General features: G+C 44.4%; 1 long non-coding RNA gene across 1 annotated transcript in view; it reads left to right on the forward strand.

Annotated features, from left to right (window-relative positions):
• Positions 1-7,275, forward strand: part of LOC109298194 — a 16,269-nt gene extending 8,994 nt beyond the window's left edge. Inside the window, exon 3 of the long non-coding RNA XR_002097522.1 lies at positions 7,115-7,275. This is a non-coding gene — a long non-coding RNA (uncharacterized LOC109298194). The remainder of the gene's footprint in view (positions 1-7,114) is intronic.
• The last annotated feature ends 2,642 nt before the right edge of the window (positions 7,276-9,917 follow it).

Raw genomic sequence — 9,917 nt, forward strand, 5'->3', positions numbered from 1 at the left:
ACCTCCTTGGCTCTACTTGAGATGCACCTGTGGATGCACAACAAGGTCCGGTTAGCCCTGCCAACCATGACCTCGCATTGTCGGCCCATGTTCATCTTGGAGGCAATAATGTGTAAGTACAGTCTTCAGATGCCTAAGAAAATGGGTGTTTCAAAGATTGTGACATCATCTCAGTTTATCAAGAAGTTGTGATCCCCACCTTATTGTATGGAGCTGAAACATGGCCAACATACAGGAGACAACTCAGGTCAATGGAGGAGTTGATGGTACCTGCAGAAAATCCTTTGAATCCAGTGGGAAGAAAGATAAATCAACATTAGCATCGTCTCACTGTCACAGGGCACTGGGGTGTCCTGCTCCTTTTAAGGGCTGGAGCTGCAGTCAGTTGGGAGCCCCAGATGCTGGTTACCAGGGCAGCCAGGATGAGCTAGTTGGCCCACACCTGCCAGTGGTCAGCTGACCAGAAGAGGCAGGGTCTGGCTCATATATAAACCCCAGGGCTGAAGCCAGGAAGGCAGTTCTCTGCCAGCAGCCAAGGGGAAAGGAGCTCTCCCAGAGGAAGCAAAGGGGAGAGGCCTGACCAGAGATGCAGTTTCCAGTACTATTGAGGGGCAGAGCATGCCCAGTGTGACTCGAATTATGTTATAGCCGGGTGGCTTGTGTTATAGCCTAGGGGCTTATGTTTTATTTGCTGTTTTATTAGACTGGTGGTTTGGGTGAGGCTATTTGGGGAAGGAGGAGGCTTCATTGGGGGCCCACTGCAGTGTGGGGACCCCGGCAGCAAAGAGGGCACGGCATTTGGGGTGCACAGACCCCCGGTGCCAGACAGGGCATGGCATTTGGGGTGCACAGACCCCCGGCTCCAGTGAGGCATGGAGACAGAGCAGTGAGATGCAGCAACATGGCTGCAGAGAGCCCAGGTGCCAGTGAGGCATAGCGACAGGGCTGCAGAGAGCCCAGAGAGGGCAAGGGGGCCAATTCATACCAAGTCCCAGACCGAACAAAGTCAATGCCATCTGCAAAGCTTGGGGCATGGTAAAGGGGCAGTTGAAGCCACTCATATAGCCCATAAAGCTGGGGTGTCCTCTGACATCTATTTTGAAGCAAGACCTACAAGGGGTCAGACAATCCATCAAACTGTGTCCAAGAGGACTTAAAGGCAGCCTCCCTATACTATAAATCCATCAAGATGTGGCATGCAAGAACTGAGTGTGCCCAGCAGGCCAAATTGGCATGGTCGAGGGGCCTTAGGGGCAACACAGCCATCCTTAGGGACCCTGTCCCATGACACTCACAGGCAAACACTAAGAGCATCGAGGTGATGATCATTCAACATCAACTTCACTGGGCTGGCCACATTATCCAGATGTCTGACTACAGATTCCCAAGCAAGTTTTATTCTCCCAGCTCAGTTAAGGCATACACTCAAGAGGAGGGCAGAGAAAGTACTTGAAGGACATCCTCAAGGCCAACTTGAAAAAATGCAATATTGATATCAACTCATGGGAGACTATTGCCCAGGACCACCCCAAATGGAGGAAGAGTCTGCTGCAAGGATCTCAGTACTTTGAAACCTTATGACAACAACAGGAGATGGAAAAGCAGTAGTGGCAGAAACAGTGTGTCACAGATTGAATCAAAAATCCAGAGCTGCTCACTCCACACACAAGCACATGGCCAAGTTACAGTAGTCTGTTGATCCCAGATTGGTCTTCATCCTTGGACCCACAGATAAGGCAATCATGGAAGGTGATCTTCTTCAACTGTGATGGATTGCAAAAGAAGAATATATTTTTGCTGTGTTTTTATCTGTATGCTTCAACATCTGATGTATTTATCCTCTGAACACTTCTGTTAGGTAAAGTAGTGCTAAAATCCCCATTTGAAAATAGGGAGATAAGACACAGAGAAGCTAAGTGACCTGGTAGAAATCACACTAGCTAGGTAGTGGTCCTGACATTCAAAAAGCCCAAGGCAGAATTGATATAAATTACACAGGTTTCTGTAAGCAGTGTAGTTTAGATCAGTAACAAACAGAATACACATTCACCCTTTGGTGAGGGAGGAGACAAACCAGGTTCTGCCATTTTTAAACCAGTTCAGTCTGTGTGCTGAACTTCTGTTCTGTAACAGGTATAGACTGGTTTTGTGTGCAAAACTTCTGTTCTCTTACAGGCATAGGCTAGTTTTCAATGACTTATACCATGTACCTAGTCAATATGGGAATAAGTTGAATACCAGTGTTTAAGTCTGCCCTTGTTCCCTGTGTATAAAGACAGTGTAGGACTAAACTAATGTTAAGTACTAGGTTTTACTTTGTTCATATACAACTCATTTCCTGACATTGCTCATGAAAAATCCAGGCAGCAATAGAATTCTGTATGTCCTATGAGCAGGTTCTCTGCTCTGCTAAATCTGCTCTTGGGCAGGAAGAGGAGCACACTGAGGAGGTGGTTATATACCTAGTTGGATTGTAAGAGTGAGACGAGGTCAGCACTGGCTTCAGTAGAAATAACAGCAACTAGTTGGCTGTCCAAACCTGTTAGGCTAACAATAATCTCCAAAGAACTGCACACTACAAAGGGTTAGAGTTATTTTTTTATATAGGTGTTTTGGTAGGTTAGATACTGAGGCAAGAGGCAGGTCTACAACCTGACCTTTGCACTCTCATAGCTAGCGATATATTTAATTCATGATTACATGATCTTCATGGGGAATGTTATCAGGTGTTCCCCACAAAAATCACCATCATCCAGGAAAAACAGAGCCCTTCTATTTCAGTGGGCTCCAGGGAAAAAAAAGTAGGAAAGCCTTTGGAGAGAAGAGAGAGGCGAAGAAGCTGCTAGCAGCCTTAATGGAGGTGGCTGGGGGAAGAAAAGCAATTGTCCTTTTCTGGAGGGCTTTAAATGGGTAATGAGGGTGAATACTAGGAGACGATTACTTGAACTGCAAAAAATGTTGATACTTAGGGGTTAGTAGAAACTGGGGTTAATTATATGCTCCCTGGTATAACTTTTGTCCATCTCTCACCATGGAGTGGGTTTTCCTCATTCTTCACCAGGCGGGGGAGTGGGAGTGGCTGCCAGAAATTACCTAGAGTAGGCGTGGGCAATTATTTTGGGTGGAGAGTCGCTTACTGAGTTTTGGCAAGCCATTGAGGGCCACATGACAGGCAGCTGGGGCAGATAATTATTAATTTTCTAAATTTTGGGGGGGGCCCACGAGCCAAATAGGATGGCCTGGTGGGCCACATTTTGCCCACCCCTGACCTAGAGGCATGATAAAAATGGTCTTTCTGGAACCAAAAAATGTGGGAATCTCATGCTTACCCAGGGTGGGGAAGTGGGGTGAGGAGGGCAAAGGGGGGAGCAACTCTCAAAATTTCCCTAGAGAAAAACTGGAGTTTAATTACATGCTTCTGGGTCTCAGGCTATCTGTTTCTCAGCAGGGGGTGGGTTTCCCATCCCCCCTCGGCCAATCAGAGGTATGGAGGAAGGGAAGCTATGCTGAAGCTGTGAAAAATCAGCCCAAGGCTATGATAATGCCATGAAAAAAGGTGGCTGGCCCCATGAATTAAGTACATCTCTACCCATTGTACAAGACCCACAGATAAGCCCCATTTATTTCAGTGGCTATCTACCTGCCTGTAACAGTACAATATAGATTTTCACCCATACTGCCTGAGGACACTTGGGAAGGAGGAGGAAGAGGACACACAGGTCATCTTGGATTTGCTGAATTCTCCAATTTTTCCTTCCTTATCTAATGTTTACACATGACTTATTCTGACAAATTCTCTGACTGGTTCATTTAAGTTTCTTTGTTTCACTGAGACTTTGGAAACAGAATTGAACCAGTCTTTCTGTAGCCTTGAAAGTATTAATTAGGTGGGATTTATGTCCTGTGAAAATCATAGTTTCTGGTAGGAAGAATTTCTTATCTCCTTCCTTCACCATTGTAGAATGTCACTTCCACTGCCCTATATATATATATATATATTTTTTTTTTTTTTTACTTTGTATCTTCACTGACAGCTGCCTCTTTTTTTACAGCAACATAATTATAGAAAAACTATATAAAAGCACAAGTGGTTCCATCAGTCACTGCCATTAACATTTTTAAGCTAAAGCTGTAATATGCTATGTTTGGGTTATCTATCTTAAGGACTTTTTGGGTACGTCTACACATGATACTACATTGCCATAGCAACACATTACAGCAACGTAGTATCAGTGGTCACAAACCATGATGCCACATCTACATTGCTGTAGCAACACACTTCCTCATTATAGCGCATTGCTCTGGTGACATAGCAGCTGAAAATAACCATGTGTGGCATGCACAGTGCTGTATGGGCTGTTATTGTACTGTCATTTCTAAAGGAAGTACTAAATGGTGGCGCAGTGACACATGCACCATAGGGAAATGTGTAGGAAATACTATGTAAATGGGTGCTTCTATCGGGCCTTTTGCTCCGTTTAGTTTGACTATACTACTAGTTGAACTAAACACATTGATTGCTTTCTTTACTTTGCTGGCCAGGCACCTTGTAAAAGGTTAATTTTGTAGTTAGCCAGAAACAGGCTAGGGGGCTATTGACTTTATCCATATTTATGGAGGTTGGCATAACCCCCTTGCAAATAGCCAAAGCTAGCCACATTAAGGACAGCACTGTGATATTCCAGCCACAACTGTTCCTTGCTTCAGCTGGTTCTGTGCCAGGTTGTGGACTCCCCTGCCAAGGGAAATCTCAGCTGGTTCAGAGTACACGGAGATTGAATCAAGAGTGGCACTCAGAGGTGGCAGTCTTTATATAAGAAAATAAATCCTCTTTTTTTTAAATTGCATCAGCTGGAAGCTGATGACAAAGGTTTAAGATTCAGTGGGCAGAAACAAAGTTCATAATTTGGCATCTATGTCTGTGCTTGAAGTTCTGATTATTATCTCATTGTGATGAGAACTTTCTTCATCTAAAGTGGGAGAGCAAGACAGCTGGAGGTTTACAGCATAAGTACAGTATTTCCATGCTACAAGGTTACTTCTGGCATGAACATCAAGGTCCTATCTTTATAACTTTGGAATTATGTTGCTGTCCTGTTTCTTTTATATTCTACTTGTTGTACAATCTATAAGAACGTGTCTAGATGTCAATTTTAACTTTGTAAATGAGTTGGTCTCAATCACTTTGACATATGTTTTAATTTTTTTAAAGAATAATTATCTGCAATTGTATTGTAACAGTTCTTTCCACTGCAGGGCCATTATTGGTGCACTAATATAAATAAAACTGGCTTGTTGAGCTTTTGCTTATGCTTACATCTTCATTCTTTCCATTTTAATGTGAGCTTTCAGAAGTAAAAAGAGAGCCTGGTATTTGTATGAAAAACGATCAATTTATTTTTTCTGCCTCTGTGTGAGTTCGTACCAAATTATATAAGGACTGAATTAAGCACAGACTCAGACCTGGATGTTCAATTTAAAACTTTTATTGTTTCACAAAGTCATAAACTAAGGAGGTCTGTTGGTTCACGAGGTTCCCAAATCAGGCCCTTGCTTTCTAACCCGAAGGCTAGGTGCGGCTGCCCAATTCAGTAGTCTCAGAACTGGTCAACAGCTTAGGTAAAAGGAGTCCCTTATCTTTTTTAAGACAAAAGATACAAAACTGTCCGCACTCTGCTCTGAGTGAGGCCTCTAACATACTTTTTCTATTACTTATATATGATAACACACATACATATGCATTTCTAATTCTTACCTCTATTAGTTACTAGTTAACCCATCTATATTATAATATTTTCCAGACTGCTTCAATAATAAGCGGTTATCTTTCGTCATTGTGGTTTAGCCATGCGGTTTCCGTAGTTCGCAATAGAAGCTGCGTGCTTGCAATTTTTATCAGACTGTCAGCATTCTTATTCAAGGGTCAGATAATGATTACCAGAATGTCAACCATTGACTTCTCAACCTCCTTGAAGCATTCTGGGAGTTTTAGTGCGTTGGTAATTATGCTAGGCCTTGCTTAGCGTGAGCACTATCTCACAGCCTCCTGTTGTTAAGGGTTGAATAAGTCAGTTTATCAGTTGAAATCTGAACACACTGATAGCCCATTAAAGTGATTTGATAACCAGTACAGGACATAATTGGATTGGTTTGTTCATAGAAGTCATAGAATAGATTTTCTAATATTTATTTTTGGAAATCATGGCATTTTATTACTAATTAAATAAGTAACACATGATCTTTAAAAAAAAACAAAAAAAACATAGGCTTTGTCCATAGCTACTCCCCATGAGTCTGGCACTGCTGCTGAGAGAGGTTCCCTGATCATTTTCTCTTTCTTCTGTTTTATACCTGTCTAAGCCTGGCAATTAGGCAGTGTAGGCAGTTAAAGAGGATCCTGAGCACTGATCTTATGCAACACTTCAGGGTTTCTCATTTGCACACTCAGAATCTAAGACGTATACTGTGTCTAATGAATGGGCTTGTGTCTATACTAAGCTGGACCAAGTGAACAGGGATCATTTATCAGGACTTAATTTCATAAGCCTCTCTCTAGGGCAGTTTTGAATGGTAACTATCTCTTTTTTTTCATTTGTCCCAGGCAATAGAAATGCTATCATGAATACTCATATCAGAGAAAGCTGGGAGGGGGAAGAACTGAATTTTAAAGGGAGGGTTCATCTCAGGAATGGAAGTGTAAAGTTTTTCTTGTTTGTTTGCTTGGGGTTTTTTGCATATGAAGACTTCCTGGACAGATACCCATACACACATAAATCCTATATAGAAATTCTATCTGAACTTTGGTATGATAGAATACTATTTTATGGAGGTTGGGGAAGGTTGTGAAACATGGTAGTCAAATAAATCATGTGTGTAACCCAGTGGGTGGTGTATGTCTATAACGGGGATGTCCAACCTTTTTGAATGTGGGGCTGGATCATGAACTTTTTATCATCCAGTGGGCCAGCAGGAGTGGGCGCTCATGCGGCCTGTCCAGTCCAGCCACAGCCTGGGGGCGCAGGGGTCAAGGGGTGCCACCTGACCCTGCCTTGTCCTCCCTGCCACCTGGGTGGCCTCGAGGATGCTCCCACACCTTCACACCTGGGCTCAGCAGCCAGGGGAACATGTGGGGACTCTACAGGGGGGTGCGGGATGTGCAGGGACACCCCCCTGCTCCCTCTCCCCTGGGGCACCCCAAGCCCGAGCCCCAGTGGCAGGGGTCCCTCCCACCCCAGGGCCCATGACTCACCACCCCCAGCGCAATGTCTGCGGGCACGGGGGGAGGCAGGAGCGGCACGAGCTTCCCATCCCGACAGCCACAGCAGCAGCATCTCCCATGGGCCTGGTGGCAGCATCCCTCCACACCGGCATCCATGCCCCCTGTGCCCACCTGTCCGCTGCACTGTGACCTGCTCCAGCCCACGAGGCCAGGGGGGACTGGTGCAGGGCAGGGCCAGCATGCAAATGAGGAAGGGAGGGGTGGGGCTAAGAATGGAAACCCTGAAGTGTGGGAGAGGGGAGGAGCTGGCGTGAAAATGAGGAAGGGAGGGGTGGGGCGAGGAAGGGACACAGTGAAATGAGGGGGGAGGGGAGGAGCCGCACCATGTCGGCAACGTCAAACTGATGCGGTGCATGTGGGAACCTTGTCCCTTTCTCAGCCCTTCAGCAACCAGTAGAAAGCTGCTGGGGGAGGGACAAGGGGTTCCCGTCGCAGCACCACGAACCACAGAAAATGGCTAGGTGGGCCACATGGTGGCCCGCGGTATGTATGTTGGACAAGTCTTGTCTATAAGATCCTCAGGTTTTCACATGAGAGAACTGTGCATCCTAGGAATTCTAATAGCTGTAAAGGTAGGCACAGGCATTACATTTAGATTAACCTAACTGGGGTTAGGTTTATTTGAATGCTCATCTATTCAGGTGGGTTACATCGGGCAAAAATGGTGGGCTCAGTCTAAGTTAGTTCATCTGAGGTGGCGAGCTAACTTAGATCGGGACCTGATCTATTGAATGCTTGCATACCAGCCCAGGGGTTGTGTTCTTCCTATCCCCCTGACCCTGACCAGGCTATTTTTAGTCCCTAATTTCCACCCTACCACCATGCACACATCCACCAATCTGCCACATCATACTTGCTAGCTTCCTGTAGTCCCACCCACCCCCTTCCCCACAATGAATTACTTAATCCACTATCCCCACCTGCCTCCTAGAACCAACAAACACTGCTTTCTGTCTATGCACATGCTGCTTCCAGTCTATGTTCATGCGCCTTAATGTAAGCCATATGAATAGAGACCAGATTCAGTGAACATACCTGTATGCAGCCAAAATAAACTTTGAACTTTGTATTTTATAACAAGCAGTGAGAAAAGGTGGAAGCAAACATCCAACGGTTTCTAGAACCAATATCAGAATGAACTTCTGAATTTGTTTACATGTCTGAAATAGGATATTGTGTGTACAAGGGTAATAAGGGAATTTCTGTAGTTTGCAGGCTTCATTTGCAGAGCGATGGAGTAGGTTGTTGAAATCTACTGGAAATTTGTTGAAATGCCACTGAAGACCTTGTTTCATAGGACTTATAGCTCAATTCACAAACTAAAAATGCCGAAGTTGTGTGTTTTCATCCCATGGTTCGATATCTTGATGACCTGACAGGCAATTGCTGGACAGACGCACAATGCTGACTCTCGCCTGGAATCCAAACTACTCAGCTTCACTTTCTTTGTAGGAAGGGAGTATTTGCCTATATGAGGAGACAGTAAAGAGGATAAATGAATGCAGAAAACCATTGCTAGATTCTGGTAGGAAAATGTTAAAAGATGTTGGTCTCATTGGAATATTTTACAATAATAGAATAGTTTTCCAGTGTTTTATTTCTCACTAACTGGTTTAATGGGAACAGAAATATTGTATGGTTGTTAATTGAGGGATATGACACCATAATAAGATGCAAGTCATATTCTGAACTCAAACCATTTTTCAGGTTGCCTATTGCTATTTATCATTCTAATAAAGAGCTTAGCCGTCTGTCTGTCCGTAATGCTCTTGGAGCACTCTGACTGGTTACTGAAATAACCAATCAGAGTGCTCCAAGAGTTTTATGTACAGGAGACAGCAGTGCTCCGCTGCCTCCAGGGAGCAGGGCTGGGGGGAAGAGGGAAGTGGTGAGGCCAGTGGTGCTGGCCCCAGCCCTGCTCCCTTGAGGTGGTGGAGCACTGCCATGATGATGGGAATGGAGGGGATGGAGCACTGGACTCGCTTCCCCCCTCCCCCCGAGCTCCTTGGAGGAGGCAGTGACATGGGGTGCTGGTGGAGGGAGTTGGTGGGGCAAGCTTCCCTCCTCCCTCCTGCTCCTGAGAGGTGGGGGTAGATAGGGTTAGCAAGCTCCCCCCGCATCATCACTCCCCCCCTCCCCATCATTCTTGATGGGTAATTTGTTAGTGCCTGAATTCCAGCATATGAGATCACATCTTTGCAAATGTCAGGAGAGTGCCTATCAAAATGGAATTTGATTTCTAAATGAGGCTGTGAACACTATTGTTATAAATATAAATTAATAACCTATTTTTGTTTTGACTTTTTACTTCAAATTGCAATGAAAGTTATTCACATGCAAACACTTGGATTCATTGGTGCTTTGAAAACTGTACTCTGTAGCTGAAGTGCAATAGTAATCAAAAACGATGTAGTAAAGGAATTTAGAAATTTAGATGCTATTCCTCTTTTCTTTTTAGCCTCGTTTATCAAACGACACCCTTGTTAATTTACCTAACTTTGAAAGGAAGAAAGTTTGAGAACTGACCACTCAGTTTCTGTTCATTTATATTAAGTATGGTGCTTTCAATCCCACCTTTCTCACGTGGGATGCATAAAATGCATTTCCTGTGGTATTCTGAAAAAGGTTTGTAAATTGG

Source organism: Gavialis gangeticus, unplaced genomic scaffold, assembly GCF_001723915.1.
Source record: "Gavialis gangeticus isolate Ggan-Ray unplaced genomic scaffold, GavGan_comp1, whole genome shotgun sequence".
NCBI lineage: Eukaryota > Metazoa > Chordata > Crocodylia > Gavialidae > Gavialis > Gavialis gangeticus.